The following is a 26,340-nucleotide window of genomic DNA, read 5'->3' as shown; positions in this document are numbered from 1 at the left end:
CATCCAAAAATGGAATCACCCTTCTTGGCCAGGTAAATCTTTCCTTGTGTTCTCCTACCATTAAATGCAATGTCAGACCAAAAGTATCCTTCCAAATCAATTTTGTGCCCAGAATAACATGGAGGATATAACTCTTGTTCATTCCATAAGTCATCAAATTTTGATTTCCCTATTATACTATGCAATGCGCAAGATTCTACTATCAAAGAAATGCTTTTTCCATCCAATGCACATTTAGGAAATCCTTTAGCTTGCTTATCGGAAACACAAAGTACAGAACCACCACTTAATGTTTCTGAATCAAACTCATCACTTGTAACACAGTTGACTTTGTTGGACGTAATAGGTCTGCACCCTCTCCCAAAACGTCCTCTTTTTTTGTTTTACATTTTAAATAGATTTTGTCTAAAGCTAGACACCCTTTAAAATTGCCTACATGGTAAGGACTACCACATCTGTAACATACCATGCCATTTGCATGCCTATCTACATCTCTAAAATTTGAGTCTTTCTTTGTTTAACAGTAATCTTGCTTCTTATGAGATTAACTTCTGTACTGACATCGATAGTCTTTTGATTTTGGCCTCTAATCTCACTTACAAACTTTTTAAATTGTTCAGTACTTTTTGCAATTTGTATTATAGCACCCAAAGAAGTCTCTGTACCATCAATCACCTCTCCTGGATTTTATTTACTTTTCGTCTTCATTATTATTTGATCTTGAAGTACTTGATCATATGTGATTGTCATAAATTCACAAAAAACAGCTAGAGCTCTTAATCCTGAAACATAGTCTTCAATAGATTCACCTTCTTTTTGAGAACGAGAATAACATTTGAACCCTTCCATCACTGTATTTATTTTCTTCCCAAATCTTTTTTACTTTTGCACTGCTTGCACAAATACATCCATTTTGCCTATGTTTTCTAAAGGAGGAAGATGATTAAATTTGTTCAACCCCATTCCTCCCAAACAATGTTTGAGTAAAGCAAGTTTCCTTTGAAAAGAACAGTCTTCATCTTCTAATACATCCACATATGCTTGAAAAACTGGAAACCATAATTCCCATTCCATAGGAGATTCACCTACAACTTGCAAAAGTGGATGAGGAGCCTCAATGTTTGACATCTTGACAAAACAAAAAAAACGTGCTTATATTATTATAAATTAATATGACAGGTCTTAAAAAAATGAACTGTTTCAATATAGATAACCCAATCCAAGATGTCAGGAAAGCAATCAAAATAGTCAAGTGAACAAAATGGTTGCTGAAATCTCTATTGCAAGCTTTAGAAAATCAAATAATTCCTTTGAAGTCTGTAACATTTCAACCAATCCAAAATGCCCACCGTAGGTACATCATGTGCACAATGAATTTTGGGAAAAATATTGTTTTTCAAAATATTATTGAATGTCTCCCAATCCAAAATGGGCACCGTATATTTCACCCAATCCAAAATGCCACCATTAAAATGTGGTACGCGCAACGAGTTGTGGGAGAAAAATCTTCCACGCGATCTGTTCTTGACTCTCACCATAATTTTTGCCCAATTCAACATGGCCACCGTAAAGACGTACTATATGCAATGCATTGTGGGAGATGAGTTTCCACACGATTTCATGGATCTTGAATGGCGAACGTGGCGCAACCAAGTACACAGCCTCACCTTCCTGAATCTTCTTTAGGAAATACTGCCTCACTGGAGACCGCTCCCGCAAAAAGACAGTATGTAATAGATAACGCGCTGACAAAGATGGTCAAACACTGCGTCCAGATTACCACTTGTCACCAAATAAGTGTAGCAATTCAAAAGAAAGAAACTGGAACTGATGTTGCAGGTTGGATTTATTGAAAAACAGGAGACAACTTAACACCCGCCCATATCCATAACTGATCAGTACTCCCCTGGCCAACTGTCACCCCGACATTCTAACATTCCACCACCCAACGTTCTGACCTCTATAAAATGGTAGCTATACAAGCATACCACAGATGGTAAATTAAGGAACCTGAGAAGGTAAAGTTCTTATTAAGGCATTGTGAAAAGATAATGCCCTAGCAGTATGGAAAAGTGCACCTTTGTAGCAGTTTATTCTTTCATGGTAGCGGTGCAGTGCAGTCCAAGCCTTGCTCAGGGGATGTGTTGTGGGCTAGTACCTCTGTCCACAGGTATGTAATGAACAATACTTAATAAATCATTGCCCAGACAGTGTTTCTATATTTAAAAGAGAAAAGTAATTTACTATGCACAAATGACTTAATTTGCATATAATTGCACATGTAAAATTAATTAGCATAAATTTACAAGTAGGTACATTGAAATAACTGTGGGTGTTGTATTGTACTTAAATGTTAGGTAAGAGAACCTGGCTGTCTCCTGGCAACTGGGAAGAGGGGTTCTAGAAGCTGGGAGAGACGGCAGTTGGAGTGGAGGATAGCCGTGGATGACAGCCGGGCGGGGTCGCTACGAATAAACATATTTACATGTGTGAAGAAACTACGTACCTCGAGTCGTTTCTTCCCGACTTAATATTGGCGACGAGGGAGCCTTAGAGAGCCTATGGTGGAATGACGAGTGCGACCTTGGACCCGTTGAAGAGGTCATTGGCAGCGCAGAAAGGCTGCTTGGGTTTGTCGCGGTGAAGGGAGCTGCATCCAGAACAAAAAACTGATTGTTGGCAGGTAAACAAATTTAACTTTACGTGCGCGTGACGCTGGCATGCACTATAAAAAAAAAAAAAAAGGAAATGGATTTCTAACGTGACATGCGGCCAGCGCGCAGCGCGATCAACGCGCAGAGGTTGCTAGGCAACGCTAGACAACGTGCGTGCAACGAACAGGAAGAAGAAGGGTAAAAAAAAAAAAAAAACAGTGTTGCTTAGAAACGCAACACAAAGCAAAATGTACAATGTAAACATTTGAACATAAAACAAAATAATAATACAAGGACAGAAAATATTAGTAAACATGGCAACACACTCCATAATTCCACCACCTGCATTTTTACAGCTTCCAGGTGAGCCCTGCATGGCCTGGGAAGATTGGAAGGACGCTTTCACTACATACTTAGAGGCCATTGGAGGGGAGATGTATGTAGAAAAAAGGAAGTTGGCAATTTTAAAGCATTGTCTGGGGGTGGAAGGAAGGAAAGTTTTGAAAACTCTACCATTACAAGACACACAAGCAGGAGATTCAGATCAAGAAGAGGATGTATATGAAAATGCCATGAAAGCGTTGGAGGAAAACTATGGAAAGAAAATTAACATTGTAGTAGAGCGGCATAGGTTTTACTCATGCGCTCAGAAACCAGATGAAACGATAGATCAGTTTGTTAACAGTCTACGTAGGCTAGCTATTTCGTGCAAATTAAGAGATCTGAATGATGAAATCATTCGGGACCAGTTTATTAACAGGGTGAAGGAGGTCAAAATACAAGGAAGTTGTTGAGTTTAAAGAATCCGACACTGGACAGAACGGTGGATGTTGCAAGACATATGGAAAGTACATCTCAATATGGCAAGGAACTCAACAACACAAGTGACATTAAAGAACAAAACACAGTAGGAGAAGTACGATATTCCAAGAAGGACACAAATACATTTGAAAATAACTTAGGGAAGAGAAAAGAGTGCTTCAGATGTGGTAAACACTTAGCGGAAGCAAAAAACTGTCCTGCTATAAACACAAGGTGTTTCAAGTGCAAGAAAATTGGACATTTTGCGAGGTGTGCAGAATGGTTAACGAAAATAAGTTCAGGAAGTTGGTAAATGCAGTAAGGAGAAATGAACAAGAGGATAGTAGCACTAGTGAAGATGAGTTGAAAGTCTTAGCTGTGGAGGAAGGAGCTACAACAGTGTGCACTCAACTTGGAAGTAAAACTGTGGAATATAACCCACTTAAGTGTGTTGTTGAAATAAATGGGAAACGGACGCACATGTGGGCGGACTCATGTTCACCATTCACTTTAATTGACGAACAGGTATGGGGTGATTTGAAAGACAACAAACTTAAACCCACGGATGTGTTACCGGAAGGGTATAGTGGCGGCAAACTGCCAGTATTAGGTTATTTTGAGGCACAGCTAAGGTTTAAAGATAGAAAAACACAAGGAAAGGTGTATGCAGTGCGACAAGGACGATCAATACTACGGTGGAAGGAACAACGTGCGTTGAACATAGTGTTGGATCCTAATCATCCTGAACAAGTGTTGTTAACAAAGGAAAGCAGAGAAGGAAAGTGGGTAGCTACATTTCCTGAGCTATTTAAGGATAAGTTGGGTTGCCTCAAAGGTTTTCAACACCAGATAGTTTTGAGAAAAGACGCTGTGCCAAAGGTGCACAAGGCACGGATAGTACCGATAGCACTGAGGGATAAACTAAAAGATGAACTTCACAGGCTATGTAAGGATGGTGTAATTGAACCGATAGAAGTGTCTGAATGGTTAAGTCCAATAGTTATAGCAAGGAAACCTGATGGCAGAATCCGCATGTGTGTAGACTTGAGGGACCTGGATAACAACATATTAATAGACCGGTACCCATTACCAAGAATACATGAAATGTTAGGTAATGTTCGAGGTGGAAAATATTTGACGACACTGGATTTGTCGAATGCTTACCACCAGGTGTGTTTGTCAGAAGAATCCCAACATTTGACGTCTTTCATTACATCAGACGGGGCGTTTCAATTTGTTAGAATGCCGTTTGGCCTGGCATCCGCCTCTGCAGTGTTCCAGAGGGTGATGCAAAGAATCTTGAGTAATGTTAATAACACATTAGTGTTCCAGGACGATGTGCTAGTTTGGGGTGCTAGCGAACAAGCACATGATGAGGCACTGGCAATAGTGTTAAAGAAGTTGGAGAAAGCTGGCCTTACCATCAGTAGGAACAAGTGCAGGTTTGGAGTGGAAGAAGTGGAATATTTGGGGCACACACTGAATCAACATGGTGTGAAACCAAAGATGAAATTAATTGACGCCATTGCAAAGGCTCCTGCACCGCAAAACAAAGATCAACTAAGATCCTTCCTAGGTTTGGCTGAATATTACACGAAATTTGTGGATCACTTTGGTGGAAAAGTACATGTGCTAAGGGAGTTGATGAAAAAAGGCTGCCATTTTAAATGGTCCAGTGAGTGTCAAGAAGCATTCGAGATGATTAAGGAAGCTATTGTGAAAGCCATCACGTTGAAACCATATGACCCGGATGATGAGACTATAATTGTGGCAGATGCCAGTAATTACGGATTAGGAGCAGCATTGTTGCAAAGACACGAGGGAAGAGAGAGAGAGTAGTGGCGTTTGCATCACGCACGCTGAAGGGAGCAGAACCTACGTACTCAACCATTGAGAAGGAGGCCTTGGCATGCTGGTGGAGTGTGCAGCATTTCCGTATATATGTTTGGGGCACAGAATTTGAGCTACAAACAGATCACAAACCATTGATAGACATTTTCACCACCAAGGGGGCTAGTAGAGGTACACCAAGAATTGCAATGTGGATGTATAGGCTGCAAGAATACACATTCAGAATGAAATATGTACCGGGGATAAAAAACATAAGTGCAGATTGTATATCTAGATTACCAGTGATTGACAATGTGATGTGTGACGAGGATGAATGGGTGATGGCGGACATATCAGAAGCATGGGGTGCTATAAGTCGAGAGGAATGGGAGAATGCTGTACAAGAAGATGTGTTAATGAACAAGATAATGAAGGAGTTACCTTTGGTTAAAAAAAAAAACGTTTGGATGTTGATGTGGGTGAATTTAAGCATGTATGGGAGGAGTTGTCGGTTATGGATGGTGTGTTGAGAAGAGGGAACAAATTGGTGGTGCCGGATGGCCTGAAAGAAAGAGTGTTAAGGTTGATGCATGAAGGGCATGGAGGCATGTCTGCTATGAAAAAGAAGGTGCGAGCTGATTTTTGGTGGCCAGGGATGGATAAGCAGATTCAAAGGTACGTAAGAGATTGCATAGCATGTATGTCAGGCGACAAATCGCATGTGTTGTTAGAAACAAAGATAAAATCACAAGAGTTACCGGAAAAAGCGTGGTACAAAGTAGCCATAGATATTTGTGGTCCGTTTGAGTGTTTAGGGTGTTCAAATAGATATGCCATAGTTATGATGAATTATTATTCGAAATGGCCAGAAGTAGCATTTGTGAGGGAGGTGCAATCAGGTAATGTCATTGCATGTTGTGAGGAAATATTTAGAAGGGAAGGATGTCCTGGAGAGATGGTTAGTGATAACGGACCACAATTTACTTCGAGCAAATTCATGAGTTTTCTCAAGAGGTGGGGAATCAAACATTGTAGGACACCTGTATATCATCCCAGAGGAAATGGTATGGTGGAACGATTTAACCGAGTGCTAGGAGAAAGCATTCAGTTAGCCCTATATAACAATTTGTCATGGAAGTCTCAAATCAGGGATATGCTGTGGAATTATAGAACTACACAACATAGTGTGACGGGTGAGTCTCCGTTTGTGTTGCTGAAGGGAAGGATACCATGCACTATGGCTGTGCCTGCGTGGATGGGCAGAAGTAAGAAAAAGGTGGTTAATACTGAGCAGATCAGGGAAAGGGTGAAGTCGTACCAACAGCAATATGAGTCAAGACACAATGATAAAGTTAAAAGAGAGCAGAAGGAATACGAAAAGGGTGTATGGGTGAGAGTGATGGCAGGGAATTTGGCGAGAAAGGGAGAATCTAAACTATCGGAGCCGAGGTGTGTGTTGAAGGTGAAGGGAAACTGCTTAAAGTTATCAGATGGTAACTGGTGGAATGTGAGGAGGACAGTGAGGTGTTCGGAGATAGAAATAAATGAGTGGCTGAAAAGAAACTAAATGAAAAAGAGTGATTGCGGGAAAAGTGTGAGAGTGAGAGTCTGACAAAAAGGGTCAGTGCAAGGATGAAACAACCAACAAGGTTATTGAAGGACTTTATATGCAATTAATAGTGTACGTAGTTGTAGTTAGTTTCAGGTTGTTAGTAGTGGTATGTATTTGTTTTATTTTTGTAGGATTGGGGATGTGTTGTATTGTACTTAAATGTTAGGTAAGAGAACCTGGCTGTCTCCAGGCAACTGGGAAGAGGGGTTCTAGAAGCTGGGAGAGACGGCAGTTGGAGTGGAGGACAGCCGTGGATGACAGCCGGACGGGGTCGCTAGAAATAAACATATTTACATGTGTGAAGAAACTGCGTACCTCGAGTCATTTCTTCCCGACTTAATAATGGGGACCTCCCCCAACAGTCCATACCCTTAGGGCCAGATGTAGCAAAAAAGCAAATTGCGACTTGCAATTTGCGAGTCCGTGCGACTCGCAAATTGCAAGTCGCAATTTGCTATGCAGAAAGGTGTCTCAGACACCTTCTGCAACTCGCAATGGGGTCGCAAAGACCCACCTCATTAATATTAATGAGGTGGGTCACAGTTTGCGACCCCATTGCGAGTATGGGCGCTCACGGGGATGGTGGCCTGCTGGAGACAGCAGACCACCATGTCCGTGACTGCTTTTTAATAAAGCAGTTTTTTTTTTCTATCTGCAGCCTGTTTTCCTTAAAGGAAAACGAGCTGCACTTAGAAAAAAAAACGAAACCTTTTGTTTCGGTATTTTTCAGAGTAGGCAGTGGTCCATAGGACCACTACCTGCTCTGAAAAATTATTTTTGTTTCCATTCACAAAGGGGAAGGGGTCCCTTGGGGACCCCTTCCCGTTTGCGACTGGGTTACCATCCACTTCAAGTGGATGGTAACTGCGATTTCATTTGCGACCGCTTTTGCGGTCACAAATGAAATTGCATAGCATTTCGAGTCGCAAATAGGAAGGGAACAATCCGACTCGCAAAATGCATTTCTGCATACTGGAGAGGCTTTTGCGCCTCGCAAACGGCGTTTTTCGCCGTTTGCGAGTCGCAAAACCCTTTTTACATCTGGCCCTTAGTGAGCCTTGAACCCAAAGGCCATGATACCCCCTACATATACTAGACACAACATAAATGGGTGTAGTTATCCACATGCAAGCCTGCTGGCTTCATCAGGGTGTCACCACATTCATAATGGCAGAAACATATCATATCAGATCTCACAACATTATTAAAACTATAGAGACGGTACCATCTTACAATGACATTCTTTAGAATGTGTAATGACTCACTGTTAGCCTGGTAATCAATAAAACATCTGTGTGACTATCACAAACACATATAAAGTACCATTACCAATGTTGATCAATCAACCATTACACTTTCAAAAAATATGAGCATGAGGTTTCCTTCTACTTTCTACATGTTGCAAGACCAGCCTTAAGACCTACCAGCAGCGGTCCCTACACTCCAGAACTTCTCAGCAAAAGCTCAAAATCTAGAAATGATTTAAACCGTCTGAAAACGCTCCTGTGGGGTATGCTGCTCTAGTGACAGTCACATAACCCACTCCAGTGCCATTGGTGGTATTCCTGCATGTTCTGGTGCACCACTGGAACAAATATGATAACTTCTAAAGCCCACACAGGGCCTATAGGGCACTCTTGCCCAGTGGCCCTTTGATACAACTGCTGCTTGGACAGTGTAAAAGGGTGGCCCGGTCCCACCTAGGACACCTACAGCATTTACTTTTCTCCGCCGACTCTCGCATGCTGGATCCGGATGCTTTGTGCCTAGGCTGGAGATGGCATTCTTCTCTGCTCCCCATCTGCACTGATGGGTGACAAAGTTCTCTTCCGAACTGCGGTGAGAATGAGTGGGACAATTCAGGCTTGGCACTACCACCGCCCTACAGCATGGGGATGGAAGGAGGGCCTGCCCGCTCTTCTCCATCTTGGTCCTCGAGGAAATGGGGGCACTAAGGGACAAACAAGTAAAGAACACTGTGGCACTCCTAAGTTGTGTGGGCTACAGGGAAGATAGGGAACAAATGTATCCATGGGATTGGGCTCCAAGCACACCCTCTCCAATCACTTTTGCCTTGCATTGATCCCCTGGGGCTTAAACATTCCTTAGGTTTCAGTAACCTTCCAGGAGCAAATTGTAACATGCGCCCATTCCCTGCCGGTCCTCCCGGGAGGCTGAGCATCTTTTGATGTTTTCTCTGCCCCTGTGGATTGCTTTTTTGTGTTTTTTTGTTCCTGGTGGCCCGCTCTAGCCACCATGAGGGCTCTAATCAGGTGTCCTGGCCCCCAGGCGGCCCTGAGGTCAGAATATGCCCACTCTGCCGCCTTATGTGGCTTGTCATTCTCTATGTTGCGATCAGACAGTCAGGATCTGCCCATCCATTTTGAATGGGCCAATCAGACCATATCTGGACATCAACGCTGCAGATATCTCTAACTTTTTACCACCGTTAACCCCTTCATGCCGAACCCAGGCACCTATTTATCTGCTCATTTCTAAAAAACGGCTGACCTAATTGATTCCAAATCACAAAAAGCATGCCTTCTTAGTAAAGTTCTAACTTTTTAACAAGTTTGTTGTAATTTCATTCAGGTGTGTTTTCTGTATTAGAGAGAAAAAAATCCTAGGGGAATTAAAAAGAGAAACCTTACTTTTGCCCCTCCTCCCCCTCTCCCATTTATCTTGGCCACATGCTTGATGGGTCAGCCCAGTAAGTTTCAATAAGAAACCTAAGCACATGACTGTTTTATTTTTGGAACGTTTCATGTAGATTTGTCAAAATGCAACAAAGGTATTCAAGAAACAAAAAATGCCTTTCCAATGGAAATTCTGATGTAAGTATAACTACTTAATGGTGGCTGCAACCGTTTATTATATACGTTATAGATAGTGTATATGCATATATTTATCACATCAGCAGTATGTGTGAGTCCATAATGACACAAACAGGGTTCAAATAATTTTAATGACACCAACTCGTCTGGATCTAGCGATCTTCTTCATGGCCAAACATCAACATAAAGTGCACTATCACCTTTAAAAATAAGTCACAAACAATAAAAATTGAAGACATACTTGTGAAATTCATCTTATCAGCCCCAACGAGTGGCAAGGGCAGACTTCTTGCTTAACAATCTTTGTGTACACGGCTTATACAAATAATAGTAAAAATATATTTTTAAGACCATACAATATGTCAAAGTTATTTAGATTGTGATATTCAGAACAAGATTGTGATATAATCTTTCCTTCATACTCTGCCCATAATCACTTTCATATGGTATCCCGGGCAGTGTCACACAACAATTCCCAAGAATAAAGTGCACGGCTTAAACAGGTAACATCACCATATCGCTAGTGCACTGTGAAAGGCGTGAGTCATATATGGACATTCATTGACCTACTTTCCGAATGTGTATTCTATCCCAAGAGGTGTTATCCCCAAAGGAAAATAAACAAAGGGTTATCCGTTAAAGCGCCAAATCATGGCCATGTGGCCTATTGCACAAGTTACAGCCAAAGGAATCCACCAAAGGCACATCCAACAGAACAACAGAGCCTGGCCCGGGGGCCTATCAATCATAATCAATGCATGATGGAGTTACTTCTACTTGATGGGAAAAACGAATTGAATACAACTACAAAATAAGTACAAATGGCAAAAAGGAAACAGAAAAACACGCCCTCTCAAACTCAGAGTGTAACCTAAAGCAGTGCACAAACATGTGTGTTCTACATGCTGAGATTGGCCATGTTTTCCCATGGATTCATATCTGTATTATGCTGCAAAAGAAATAAATGTCAGCAGAACTACAAAGTACGCTCAAAGGATACAATATTGTCCTAGTAGAGGGAAAAGAGAAAGAATGTAAAACAAAAACTGAAAATACAAATTTAAGTCTAAGGCAAGTTTCATCAAATATCCATGAAAAGCTCTTCATCCATGTTGAGTGCACCAAGAGTCTTGCTGTTGAGTTGGATGATGTACTCTGATTCGAGGAGTCTAAGTTTTCTCTCTTTGTTGTCTCCTCATGATGTTATGGTGACCCTATCAATCCCAAAAAATTACAAGGTGTCAAGGTTCTCGTCAAGTTTCTAGGCCCAATGTCTTGCTACAGAGTAATTGGGGTCACAATGTCTTATGGCCCTAAGGTGTTCCAAAATCCTTTTCTTCACTGGGAAGATAGTGCTCCCCAAATATTGGAGACCACAAGGGCACACCAAAACATCACTGCTGGAAGTGTTAAACTTGTTAATCCGCTCTGTCCTTCCAGTGGGTAACTGATAAGTTTTCTTATTCTTGCTACCATTACAGGCTTTGCACCTCCTGCATTTGTAGAGACCATGTTGTTCCTTGAGCCAGCCTTCTTTAACACTTTGTGTGCCCATGTAACTGTGATCTAGAATGTCCCTCACAGATCTGAATTTCCTATATTTAACTAGGAGATGATGTTGTGGCACCTCCTGACCTATCACTGGATCTGCTCTGACCAAGTGTCAATGGATTGTGAACATGAGTTTGATTATAGCAGACTCAGAATTATAAGTAATGATAAAATGCATCTGGTTGGACTCATTACCTTTTTCTGTACCTCTTTACAAGCAGACAATCTCTTGACAATTTACTTGCCTTTTCACTGGCTGCCTTCATGACCTTATTAGGGTATCCTCTAGCCCTGAATCTGTTGACCATCCTTCTTTCCTCCTTCTGGTAAGAAAAAGATGTACAGCAGTTGCTTTAGCCCTCAAAACTTCCCTAAAGGGGATGCTCCATTTCAAATTCTTCGGGTGGTGACTAACCGCATGTGTCCTTACGAAAAGGGTGGTGTGTATGGAACTATCTACAATTTAAACATAAATATCCAGGAACTCCATCTCAGTTTCATGAATCTTATGTGTGAAAGCCAGATTGAAATCATTATCTGAGATATGACTCAGGAATTCCAGCAAATTACTTTTGAAACCATCCCAGATGATGAAAAGATCATTGATATATTAAGTCTAAAAAGCTATGTGTTTGGTCCACCCCTCGTTTGTGTCTGTAAACACATGCTGTTCCTCCCAACATCCCTTGAAACTCCCAGTATAACTTGGGGCAAAGCAACTGCTCATCACAGTGCTGATCAGTTATCTATACCATGGCTCACTGAAAAATAAGAAATTATTTTCAAGGCAAAACATCAACATCTATAATATCATCGTACAGTGGTCACACAGGTAGATAGCTTTGTCGCTAAAAAATGTCTACAAGCTTGAATCAACAACTTGTGATCAATGCAAGTATACCAAAAAAACACATTTATGGTAACCAGCAAATAATGGTGAGGTGTTGTGCTTCCCGTTACAAAGGCGTAACAGTATAATGGAGAAGGTAGAGTGGGAGGAGAGAGCACCAAAGCTCCAGTGGAGGCAGACGAGAGAAGAGGGAAAGGTAAACATATACAAAAGTAGGATGTTGTATATTTTAAGGAATAAAAGACAGAACACTAATCATATATAAAAGAATATTACAAGGCATCTCATAGTTGGCCTTCTTCTTACTCCTGGGGTTCCTTGGTAACTTGCACTATCTTCATAAAGTATGATTGAGGTTCTCTATCCTCTGTATAAAGCCGCTGTCACTAGGCACCAGATCTGTATATAATGCCACTCATTGTCATCAGTAATGGAATTTAGAGCCACCTACTTTGAAGCTCCTGTGTATAAGTCACCATGTGGTTGGCAATCCAGGTGAATGCATCTGAATAACATTGCAGCAGGAGCAATATCAATGTGTAACTTTTTTTTTTTTTTCTGCGTGTTGTCAAGACAACATTTGGCATCAGTTACTGATTGGAAGTGAAATCATCAGGGGTTTGCTCCTGTCTGTTTAAATGTACAGTGTAAGTAAACCTTAATCTCTAGTGAAAGGAAGGTTCCCTTGCCATCAGAGGATGACATTAGAATCATCATTTGGATGTTGGGGTGTTGCTGAGGGGAAGGAGAATGTTTGCCAGTGGGAGAGAAGCAACCATATAGGGTTTGTGCTGCCAGCGCTGACGGATTAAGACCAGGATCAGTGTCCTTATTTCCAGTTTCCTGTGTCCCTGAAGAAGTATTTATATGTGTGGCCCTTGTGGTAGTTGTTAGGCTTAGATCACTACCTGGGGCTTTACAATGACAACAGTTCTGAAACCACAGAGTTTGTGTTGTGTGTTGATGGGTGGGCCCTGTGGGAACTAGAGCTCCAGTGGTCAGGATTCCATGTTTTAGCAATCTTGAAATATGGACCCTATTTCTTTGACTCATACAGACTGAATGAATTTGAATAACAATTGTAGTGCATGAGATGCCTCATGGTGCTAAGGATGGTTCTTGAATCATCTACCAGAGGGGGTAGGAAAGAGTATATAAGGCACAAAGAACGAAAGGATTCCCAGAGATGAATGCAGGTGAAGCAGAAGCAACTTGGGGGAGCACAGGGGGACACAGAAAAAACACAGGGCAGGGTGGGGGTGGACACCACATGGAGAAGCACACAGGCACACTCAGGATAGAGGGGTGGGAAGAAGCACACGGGGACAAACAACAGCACGAGGGCGGGAGAGAAGTACATCAGGAAGACAACTCAAAACATATGCACTCTCTGAGAGGGCTTATACAAAAAAGAAAAAAGTAGTTCCAAGACATTGAGCACAGACACCAGGCACACACTCATTGTGGAGAGACAGTGCTCCTTAGAAGGGACAAAACAAGGTTGACAAGCTCGGACATGAATAAGATGCAGGCAAATGAGAGTGACAAGGAAAGCCAACCAACGGTAACCAATGCAGACACAAAGTCCTTCTATGTTCATGGAGAGACACAATATGCCTCGCAACAGACTGCACATGCGTTGTCTAGTAGGCTCGACCTAAGGACATTAAAAGTTCTCTCCGTCTATAGCCCCAAAGTATTTTTAAAAGGGTGAAAACAACCTTTCAATGACATCATTAGTTTACCAGAGTTCAGTAGGAAGTTGCATGGGAGACTTGCATTCTGCATTTTCAAAACCTTTCACTGAAAGGTCTTCTTTTCGTCCAGCACACAATAATACAGATTAATTCTGCTCTTCAGAGAGTTTGAGAATTGTAGAGGGAAATAAAGAAAAATGCCTTTGAGGATGGCTTGAGACCCAAAAGATGATTCCCAAAGCTATAACGAAAGGCTGCTGCAAAGATGTGTACAATCCCCTTCTCATTCGTGGAGCAGCCCTGTGCTCCAGAGGATCCCCTGTAGTGTTCAGCACCAGGTCTGCACAGCCCATGTTTTCTTCAACAGCAGTTGGACACGTATGGGAGACTTATAAAGCCAACCACATGATGTGCAGCATGCATCCTGCTTAGGCATGCAATCCTTGGCTTCTCTGCCAGTGATAGGCTGCATGTGCCTGAGACACGAGTGCAATTGACTGTCCTCAGAAACTTTGCATCCACTGGAGTATATACTGGCTCTAAACACCAAAGTCACCATAGCAAGCTAGGTCAGAAACAAGCGACTTACACAGAGTTGTGTTAATACATTGTGCTGAAAGTCTCTGTGCGCCAGAACTGTATGCTGACCCCATGAAGTTACAGCTTCATCCCATCCACAGTTGCTAGTTGCCAAATGTAATGATGTTGATGGGACCTACCTGTTGACAAAAGTGGTGTTTATTTGAAGAAACCAAGCACAAGGGCCTGAGCTGCATCAACTTTCGGGAATCCAGTTGCAGTCATTACCAGATGCTGTTTCCAGATCTCAACCCAAGTCACACATCACAATGATCACAGGCAGCTCATGCAGGAGTACATGACTACCTTCATGAAAGTAACAACCTAATTGTATATGACAGCACCAAACACAAGGGCTTGGTTATTGCTACATTCACTTGACAGGTGTACTCTGTATAATTCATATTCTTTAGTCAGAGGTACTATACGCTTCTATCTTTAGGCACAATATGTTTTTAAGTTGGTATTCGAGTTGGGGACAAGTTCATACTATGTGCTCGCTGAATCACTTGATGGTCTAGATTGCTACTAGTGCAGGTTATTCTTCTGTGTTCCTTGGCTGCTGCCAGTGCTAGAGAAAGTCCATATCTGTGAGGAGTATTTCTCAGTGTTACCTTTAATGAGTGTTAGGACTGCATTTCTGAATATCGTGATAGTGGCACTCCTGCCAATCCATAATCCCTCAAACACAGCTACCTGGAAGCATGCTGTCAAAATGTTCAGGATTAAGATAATACCACCAGAATCAGGTATATTATACATTATTTAGATATATCTCAAGGATCTAAGCATTCAACAAAGTTGTGCCCATTGTGTATCCGATGGCTCTTTATGGGTATCCGCTCACAAGCAATTCATAAAACGCAGCCTAGCGGTCCTTGGTTTTTCTAAGGATTTGTATAGTGGGGAAACTGTATACAAATATGTCACCAAAGTTGAAAGGTTTGGGTGTCTGCAGGAAAGTCCTGGGAATTGTCACTTTGACAGAAATCCATTCCTAAACCTGATGACACTAAAGCCATTTCTCAGTCAGACAAACCAATGTCAGAAAAGAATTGTTCAAAATCTTTAGGTTTCTCCTCTAGATGTATGAAGTTCAGGATGTTCCTCCCCTTCCAAGACTTTAACTTCTGAACAGTGTTTCTTCTCAGTAATTACCATTATCAAATACTAGAGCAAGTTCCAAAAAATATGTGGAGAGCCCAAACAAAACTAAGCCACTACAAAAATAAAGGAATACATTTGAGTAGTGGATAGAGATGCATTATGCAAACCTCTTGGGCAACATTGGACATTTAGGTCTCCAACTAAAATGCAAAAAACTATTTCTGTAACTCCTGACTGAATCTTTTAGAATTGAAAGTGGTGACTTTTGTAACTTGAATAAAACTGAATGAGACCCCAAAGTAGACGATCAGAAATGTCTAGGGTGCCAAGCTAGTAAATCCATCAGAGATTATACATGAACCAGCTTTATTCTGGGTTCGTCTGATATCCAGCATTTGCCTTCACTTAATGAAACTGGATTCTTTTCATCCTTGGAGTCTTTACCAAGATTTCTCAGGGATGTGACAATTTATTAAATTAGATAAACAAGAATGCCCTGCGGTACATCAATAAATGCCTTATTATTTGATTGGGATGAGACAACAGGTATGACCTCATCTTGTGTAATAGGGACATCAAGAGTATCTCTCATCTCGGCTGAGACATCCTGGAAGTAATAGAGTTCAGAAGATATTTTTGTCATTAAATATTTACTAACTAAACTACACATACAGAAAAACAATAGTCTTTGAGGGTCTCCATTTTAGCTGCCAGTCACATTTGATTACAGGTGTGTCACAGTCTGAATATAAGTCATTGGTAGCTTTAAGTACAGTTTTTGTGTGAGATTTATGTTTGTGTCATTTCAGTGGTTGCTTGAATAAAATTGTTCAATGTGTACCCTTATGGAAAGGAGTCCTTCTAAATAATCCTTAAGTGTGTGTAGCTGTTAGTACACTTTATTATTCTAGTTTGTTAGCTGTTCCCATACTTTTAATCTGGAAATTGGGATTTAGTTTGGCCACTCATCATTTTGAGTTTTGAACAATGTGTACTTATTGTATTTTATGAAACTTTTTTATTAGACACAGAATTAGGTATAATAAAACATTCTAATACATGGGGGCCTATAATTGCTTTATAAAAGCTTGCCTCAAATGTTCTTAATACAGTCATTATGATGCCCTAGGCACGTGTAATAAACAGGATACTGTAGACACATGTAATAAATAAAATGGCGTAGCTGCTCAAGTTATTATTATTACAGGCATGGCATCATAATGTCATAACTCTAGAGTGCGCAGACAAGGTGAAAGAATAAAGAAAACCAGACCTGGCTTTCGTTCTTCTGATCTGCTTATTTTTTGCATACTGTAGGCCCTTACCGAAAAGATACAATCCTTCTGATGTTTCAAATATATTTTTGCAGCAAACTACTAATTGCTTTTTTTAATAACTTGATTTTCGCAATTTTCTATAAACAATAATGAGGAAATGCCTCATCAGCATCTGCCAGGAGTGGTTACAGGCAGTGCTACTTATAGTTGAAATATATATATATATAATTAGCTGACCGTACATGAGAGCCCCAAACTATGGATATTATTTTTACATTCATACATAATTATATAGAGTCGCATTGGGCATATCAACCAGTAAAACAATGTATGTAACTAATATCTTTAATTTGTTTTAGCAGCAAATAAGAAAAGAGAGGAAACCAAATATCCTTGTGCCATTAGGAGGAGCAAGGGATTGTGAAGAGATAAATGTCCATGTTGTCATTGCAGAAGCCTAGGTTGTTGATCCAGTCAGTGACCTTGGGAGTAGGACCCTTCCCCTATTCTGAGCCTGTGCTTCGTAAGAAGGAAGGCCAGTGCCCGTGAATCTTCTCAAGTATTTCGGAATTTTTGTAACATAGCCCATATTAGTGGATGTTTTCTACAACTGGTTAGGCTTGATAGAAAGCTTTAAGGGTCTGCGGAGCGCTATTAACATTTTTGTGTGTTTAATTTTACACTACAAACTGTTTTCATCCTTCACATGAAAGAGCAAGGCACCAAAGATTTAATTGGTCTGTGGAATGGGCACTGGTGTGATCATTTATTATAAGGAATCAAACACCCTCTACAGTCTGTTAAAGGGATATTGCAGGTCACCTCGGGGGAACATGACCTTGGCCTTGTTGTTATGTTATGTTATTTGTAGAGCACACATCACCTGTGAGGGTATCCAGCTGCTTTATATAGTGACTTGAAAAGTCCTTACACTGTATTATTAAGGGATACTGTATCCCATCTCAAATACTATGACTATACAGTTGGGATGGTTTCAGAAATAATTATCTCTTACCTACTTATTATTTCATTGAAACTTAACAAGTTCCTAATTGGTTCCTGTATATGGACCCCACAAAACTGTGGTGTTAATCCCTGCACTCTTGGAATTGATCATTTCTAACATGTTGGGAGACATTTAAAAGCTTCACTGTGACTCACAGAAAGTCCATAGCTGGAAATATGTGTGGCTTACCCTATTGTGTGGCCACTTTGACACTGTTATATCTTATGTTCACAAACATATTTAAACAAATGTGATGTAATTATTTAGGTATGAGGATTGCTTGGAGAGATGGGGAACCAGTAATACAGAATAATATAAAATACTTTATTAAGGTGACAAGTCATACATGAGTTGACAAAGAAGTTTGTACTTTGCCTTTCTAGGGAGTGTTCTGTAAGATGCTGCTTTTTTGTAACGTGGCATGCTTCTCCCAACCTGCTTCAGGCAGAAGAAAGTGTCTGTCAATTTCTACTTGTCCCAGCTCACACTGCTGTCAGACCCTTTGTTTCTTATTTTACCTGAACCGCCAGTCTCTGATCGCTCAGTCTGTATTTGTTGAATACTTACTTGCGTTTGAGTTTCAGACCACAGTCAGCTTGTAAAACTAAAGTCTCGCACAAATGTTCTGTAGCATTGCATGTGCTGGGTCTAACAGCAGACTTTCTTTGACCTTGATCACTGGGAGATACATCTTCCTATATAGAGGGTCATTCTGACCCTGGCGGCCGGTGGCCGCCAGGGCCACCGACCACGGGAGCACCGCCGACAGGCTGGCGGTGCTCCAATGAGCATTCTGACCGCGGCGGTTCAGCCGCGGTCAGAAGCGGAAAGTCAGCGGTCTCCCGCTGACTTTCCGCTGCTCATTGGAATCCTCCATGGCTGCGGAGCGCGCTCCGCAGCCATGAGGATTCTGACCCCCCCTACCGCCATCCAGTTCATGGCGGGAAAGCCGCCATGAACAGGATGGTGGTAGGGGGGGTCGCGGGGCCCCTGGGGGCCCCTGCCGTGCCCATGCCAATGGCATGGGCACGGCAGGGGCCCCCGTAAGAGGGCCCCAAAATGTATTTCACTGTCTGCCTTGCAGACAGTGAAATACGCGACGGGTGCAGTAGCACCCGTCGCACCTTCCCACTCCGCCGGCTCGATTACGAGCCGGCATCCTCGTGGGAAGGTCGTTTTCCCCTGGGCTGGCGGGCGGTTTAACTGGAACCGCCCGCCAGCCCAGGGGAAAACTCGTAATACCCGCTGCGGTCTTTTGACCGCGGCGCGGTAATTTGGAGGGCGGGATCCTGGCGGGCGGCCTCCGCCGCCCGCCAGGGTCATAATGAGGCCCATAGTGCTTAATTTGTAAATAAAAACGTGCCAGTGCTCAAAGCCCTCCTCCTAAACATGCAGCTGCTGCAATTTAATGTGTGAAAATGGAATACTGAGGCAGAGTAATCCTGAAGCCATCTCGGGACTCTTTAATACATTTACAGCCACTCCCTGCCCCTTTAGCTCACTCTTGCAACTTTCTACCTTCTCCCATTGTGACACTTTTTCATTTTTCTCTTCCTCTGTCTTTCCCATATGTGTCTTTTGCTCGCAGTAAATGCTGCAGGCAGAAAAACAAGTTCCGGCCCTCAAAAATAAGTGCCAGTGCTCTGCACCGGAAACAACATGCACAAATTAAGCATCCGATAAATGGTTTCCATATTATGAGCCAAGTTGCAGACATTTATAGTTGGCCATATTTAGGAAGAGAAGTTGCAAGGGTTTGCTTCTTCACTCGCTGGCGTCATCTATTCAAGGTATCTGACCAGCATGTGGTTTTTAACAGCGGAAGACAGTGAGTCCAGAATGGTGGCACAAGGTAAAGCATGACACAAATGAAAGAGATATCAGAAGGGAAAGCTATGTGAAATAAAGACCTGCTTCAATGAGATGGAGGCAGTCAATGAGAATTACGACAATCTACATGAAAAGTTCACAAGAACTTTAGACAAAATAATACCCATAAAAAAAGTTGATACATCGGTGTAAACCATCAGCACAGTGGTACACAGAAACCCTAAAAGAAACTAAAATTAAATGTAATAACTAGAGAAACAGTGGTCGAAGCTCTATCTGGAAAGCAATAGCCTACAACTAAAAAATGCATTAAACATTTACAAAACTGGAATAAGAAAGGATAAAGAAAAATAAGACACCAAAACAATTATAGAAGCAACGAACAGGCCAAGAAAGATATTCATCAAGAAAACAATAAAACATTTGTAAGAATTGTGTGATGACCTATCAACCTTTTTTAGTAACAAAATTGAGCTGAATGTAGCTAATATAAATATAGATTTACCCAGAAGAGACAGGACTACAAGAGATAGGACCACCACAGGTGAGATAATAGATATAGCAGCTACTAAACTAGAAAGCAATGAACCAATAAACAAGGAAGAGTTTAGAGCATTAGCAATGAATATCTCTTCTGCTTCTCTGTTGTATTTGGTACCACCAAGAATATGGAAGGAATGGGGAGATGACCTGTACCGAGACTTTTGAAAGCCTGTAATTATTCCTTAATGACAGGCATAGTTCCACAGTTTGAGAAGAGGCCTTATTAACGACATTACTGAAGAAACCAACAGACCCATCTATACTGCTGTTCAGATTAAAGGATATAGATGTGAATGGGACACTACTGAAGTAGATTATATCCTATCTTTCCAATAGAACCCAAGCAAACTCACTTCACCCATTTTTCATTCACATTTAGGAAAGCAGAACACAGGGTACTTCAGGGTTCATCTCTAAGCCTGATCCTCTTTGATAAATATCTACACCCACTGCGGACACTCATTAAATCCCACGGCATTAGCTTTGTAAACTATGCCAATGACACACAACGAATTATTTCACTAGAAAACAATAGGCATACTTCTTTAGAAGGATTCCATACATGTCTAAGAGAGATGGCAAGTTGGTTGAACAACAGCTTATTCAAATTCAAATTCAACAGAAAGAAAACAGAATGTTTATGTTGCTAATCCTCCAAAGATCCTTATACACTCCCTAACACTATCTGGCATTGGAAAAGCATGTTCAGTTTTCACAGTCAGTGCGTGATCTAGGAGTACATATTGATGATAAACTCTCCATGGAGGCACATGTCAACAATACAGCAGCCACATGTTTCGGGTTACCATAGAACCTCAGGAAAATCCTAACCCTGCTGCCATGGTCAGCAAGAAAGCTACCGTCCTCTGCAGAATCGATTATTGTAATGCACTGCTACTGTGAGCTCCAGATTATCTCACAAAAAGACAACACAGGGTGGAAACTGCAGCGGCAAAACATGCACTTGATAAACCCAGGTATACATCACCCCCTGGCACCCTTAGGGAACTGCACTGGCTCCCAGTGAAGGAGAGGCTCGCTTTTAAATCAATATGTATGGTTTACAAAGCAATAGAGGAAACAGGGCGCAAACTGCTACAGTGAAAATCCAAACACTGCACTCCAATGAGGAAACTACACTCTTACTAAAAAAAAACTATTATCTGTCCCGAAAGTTCGGAAAATGAGCTATGGAGGACGCACCTTTGGGGTGGGAGCAGCTCAGCTGTGGAATAGGTTGCCAGCTTCCCTTAGAGCCAGTAGGAGTCTTATGCAATGCAGGAAAAATCTGAAAACCTGGCTACTTCCTAGATAGACAGCTTCGGATCAGAAAAAAGGCTTAAAGACCTATCATAAACAGGGAGGTAAATGTCTGTGTTTGGAGACCCAGCAAGGCTGACATTGAATCAGGATACCTGTAAGGTGAAAGCTGCACTCTACAAAAGTAAACCTCCTCCCTCCTCTTCTTCATCTTCTTCCTTCTTCTTTCATCTTCTTCCTTCTTTTTCTTCCAACACTGGTGAATAGAGAGATGCTGGTGACCGGAGGGACAGTGCAATGCTTTGACACGTGAGATGCTTGCTCTAGCAAGAATGTATGGAATGCCTATCTTGGACATCAAATTTGACCTAACTACCCATATGAAGAGGCAACTGCTTCCACTATATCAGGCTGACAAACACTTTAAAAAAGATGTTAACATTAGCCCTTTTCTTAAACCATAGAAAATACGCTGTTTTGTTCCCTTACACAGGTATTTATCGGTAGGATGTGACAGGATGTATGAATGATGATGGAATGTACCAAAGATACAACTTCTTATGCCAATAAGGCAGTATTCAGGAAAGTTAGGCCTGCACTAGACCTGTAGATTAAAATGCAGATAATCAACATAGCTGTAGCTGTCCACCAGTGTTTAATAGTAGTCCTGGCTCCTGAAGTTACTGTTTACAGCCTAGACAGTAATTTAGGAGAAGTTGAAGGTTGTGAAGGAAGTGGCTCTACCGGTATTATTTTAGCAATATACCTGGCATTGAGTGATAGACATGAACATGATTTAACATTTTAATGACACATTTTGCCTAGATACTATGTGAGTTCTTGAATGGATGTGTGCTTCATCTCCATCATGGATCTTCGCTGATAATCAAACACTAAATCATCACATCAACATTGTTAAAATGAGTTTGTTATGACTTATAAAGCCCAACAAAATATAAATGCCATATTACCACATTTCTTTAAAGATAATTGAAAGTTACTCACAAACCTAGTTTCTCCATCATGGGATGAATCAAATCTGTCTCAAATTAAACCCCTCCAGGCTGGTGAGTCTTCTGCTATACAACAAACTAAAATGTTGGGATAACAAACTAAATGTCCTGTCCCCATTTCCTCAGTCAGAGACGTTGGCATAATTCTGGACTCAGGGCTAAATATGGAAAAACAAATTGCCAACTTCACCAGGGCATGCGCATATCAGATTTGCACTCTTGGACAAACCCTCCCTTTTTTCTCCCTCAGCCATATGATAACTATGGCTAGTGGTTTTATCCAAAATCACATAGAGGTTACGGCAACTCAACATATCTTGGTCTGCCAAAGAAAAGTATCAATTGCTAGCAGAAAATTCAAAATGCACAAGTTAAAATGGTCTTCAATCTAAAAAGGTTTGGGCCTGTATCTAACCAACTATGAGAACTTCACTGGCTCCCTGGAGAGAAGTGCTTTGGTTTTTTAGGCATCTTGATTGATGTACGCAATCTATCATGAAACTGCGCCTAAGTTTCCACATAACAAATTAAAGGAATGCATCTCTGTTGGAAGATGGGGCAATGGTCAACATTGAAATCCTCCCAACAAGATAAGATGTACTAGTTGTGGTGTGAACGCTTTTTGAGTTTGGGGACCCAGCTATAGAATAAAATCCCCCTGGAGGATGTCTGTCCTACCCATCTGTTAAATTTTAGGAAAAACATAGCAAATCTAGCTTTGTACAATGTAATACTATTCAATAAATAGCAGACAGTTACTCAGCTCCAAGAGAGTGCTCTGGAGAGTATGCTGCCTATAACAAATGTCCATAAATAAAGAAATAATACTATTTGTGTGCTTGCATCAATACATTGATATTTATAAACAACTTGCAAATAAAACATCATTTTATAACTCATCTGCAGGCTGTAATAGACACATTTTCTTTATCTTTAAAAAGACAGCCAACTAAATATAAGAACTACTTTTGGTGAAAACCAAAGGGTGACTTATTTTTCACAAACGTTTTCTGAATGAAAAATGAAAGAAAGCGAAGATAATTGAGTTACACAGGCTGCAGCCTCTTGAGGTTGCAATAAGACACTGCTTCTTCATAGGAGTCAGCAGTTGCTTTGGCAGGTCCTCACGAACGTTACCTTATCAATAGTACCATGGGGTTGTTTACTGGGAGTATGGTGAGTTGGAAAGTTGGTTTTGACTTCTTTGAATATTCCTATGAAGAGAAGTGAGAGAACAAGTAAGTAACTGTTCCACCAGCTTTACCATTGGTACGAAGTTCTTATTGTCAGTTATATCAGTGATCTGGTATTAAGTGGCTCACTATCATTAGAGAGTACTGACTTGGTGTTTACAGCAAGTCAGTATTGAGGTACATAGCCGGTTATATCTGGAACCGTGTGGTTATTTCCTATTCCGTGAAAACACCTACAAACTGCAGATTTTAGGGCTAGATGTACTAACATTAGGAACTGTGATTTCCAAATTGCAATTCTTACCAAATTGCAAGTTGTAAATCACAATTCCTACTGTATTAAAGTTTTATTTTAAAATAGCCATTGCTAATGGGTGTCAAAATGAGCAACCTCATGAACATTGATGAGATAGGTTTCAGTTTGCGACACATTAGGAATGATAGTCATCACAGGGATGGCAGCATGCTGGCTTCGGCAGACTACCATGTCTGTGATTGCTTTTAAATAAAGCAGTCTTTTTTTTTTTTTTTAAATGCAGCCCGTTTTCATCAAAGGAAAATAGGATGCTTTTTAAAAACAAAAATGAAAAGTTTAAGTTTAATTTTTTTAAGAGAAGTAAGTGGACCACTGGACCATTGCCTGCTCTTAAACAAATATTTTATATTTACATTCTCAAAGGGGAAGGAGCCCAAAGGGACCCCTCCCCATTTGTGAATGGATTGTCACCATTTTGGAATTGGTGGTAAAGTATTACTGTTTTGCGATTGGAATTCGGTCATATAACATTAATACATCTGTATTTAGATGGAACACCCTAAACATGCCCCTTCCAAATACCGAATCAGAAATGCAAGTTTGTGATTCAGTTACTGATTCACAATTCGGCCTATATACATTAAATAGGCATATTTGCAATCCTGCAAATTGGGCTGTTTGCTACCTCAAAATACCTTTCTACATCTGACCCTTGGAGGGTGATACCAGGCAGCACTGGGAATTTCAACCCTCCTATGTCCCCTACAAAAAATCCACCAAACTCGTAATGAATGCTATAAAAGGATATCAATGTGAGTACAGCAAAATAAAACTATAACAATAATTTCAGATCCTCCTCCAAATGTTTCCTTTCTGCCTTAATGAAACTCCCAGTGTTCTAATGGTCTACTAAATGTCAGTACATTATGATAGAACCAAACAGTCCCTGTATTCTGTTTGCAAATGAGGAGATTAAATGCACAAAATATTGTCAATACTGAAAAGTAAAAAAGAAAAAGATAACTATGTCCCTTTAATTGCTTTGCGAATTTTAACCTCATTACATTATTTCTTTAATATTTTTGCAGCAGAAAAATGGCATCTATATGGACTGGAGTCTATTGACCAGTTTCTGTTCACAAAATCGGGCATCTGTAAAAGGAGAGATGCAAAGAGAGTACACCTGCAGAAGACGGAAGATTTTCCTTTTGTTTAAAATTATTGTAATTTCAAAATTAATTAAAGAAATCAATACTGAGCAATGAGGTGCACTTCTACATCTGACGTTGGTTGCTTTAATAAATTCATCTGCCTATGCGTACCACTCTGCAGTTATGGTTTTGTGCGCTTTCTACTGAGAAAGGCCTCTTTGGTTTCCTAATAACTTTTATGAATATGTAGAAAATTTGGCAGAAAACTAGGGTGTCTAACTTTGTTTTGCTTTGACAAATTTCAAGTGGACTCAGTCTGTGAATTAAGGGCAAAGGGGAAGTAAAATGAAGCATTTTCTTTGCAAAGTCCCATAGGAACTTTTGCTGTCTGCTACACCAAAAGCATCTGAATGGAATTAATTCAAACTGGGCATGAAGATACGACTTTACTCAGATGTAGTGCAAACCCGGTCATTAGTTTTTTTTTTTTTTTTTTAAATAAGTGAGTGTTTGAGAAAATTCAAGAATACTGGTTCAAGAACTGTGCCTAAATGCCAAATACAAATATGATTAGCTGAAGTACAGAACATTCTCAATTTTCTGAACAGTTCTCTAATGTGCATGGGCCAGGAGGTGAGGAGGGCACATTTGAAATGCGTTTAGGACTAAGGCACTTCACACAACAGTACAGGTATAAATCCTCTTTCTTTGAAAGTTCGGTCTTGGGTTGCTTGTATTCCTGTACAGAGCGCACCTGCCTTAGCAGTTCGGGTTGGTCCGTTCCTTTTGGAGTAGAGCCAAGGTTGATTTGCATATTGCTGGGTCTAATCTGAGGTGGCATAGTGGACAAAGAGAATGATGAATTGGGATGTTGCCAGTAGCTGAGACTGATGCATGCATTCCATCCAACATTTCTTTTAATTGTATTGCAAATAAAAATAACGGAAATTGAGACACCATCAAGAACAGCACAACAAGCAAGGACTTACAAAAAGTCATAATGTGATTGTATTTAAAGTGCTTGTAATGAACATTTTTGGCTGGAAAATGTTGAAGCCTCGGCAGCCGAGTGGGATGCGTGACACTACAACTGGTGTATGGCCATAGGTTGTACAGAGTAGGCACTGGACTTGGAGGGCCTATGTGTGAGTGATGGCCAAAAGCATTTGGCGTGTGACCAAGGCAGCTACATATGACAAAAGACTCTGCTCATACTATGGCCAAGGGAAGTGGGTGCATGTGGTGGCGGCAGGCCTCACCTAGTGACCGAACATTATGCACATGGAGAAAAACTGG

At 40.9% G+C, this 26,340-nt stretch overlaps 1 protein-coding gene across 1 annotated transcript in view; it reads left to right on the top strand.

Annotated features, from left to right (window-relative positions):
• Nucleotides 1-25,154, top strand: part of LOC138299221 (E3 ubiquitin-protein ligase TRIM39-like) — a 202,725-nt gene extending 177,571 nt beyond the window's left edge. Inside the window, exon 8 of the mRNA XM_069237348.1 lies at nucleotides 24,982-25,154. The gene's annotated coding sequence lies outside the window, so the exon portion shown is untranslated. The remainder of the gene's footprint in view (nucleotides 1-24,981) is intronic.
• The last annotated feature ends 1,186 nt before the right edge of the window (nucleotides 25,155-26,340 follow it).

This window comes from Pleurodeles waltl, chromosome 6 (assembly GCF_031143425.1).
Source record: "Pleurodeles waltl isolate 20211129_DDA chromosome 6, aPleWal1.hap1.20221129, whole genome shotgun sequence".
NCBI lineage: Eukaryota > Metazoa > Chordata > Amphibia > Caudata > Salamandridae > Pleurodeles > Pleurodeles waltl.
Note: the sequence above shows the minus strand (reverse complement) of the source record. Positions and strands in the feature narration are given on the sequence as shown.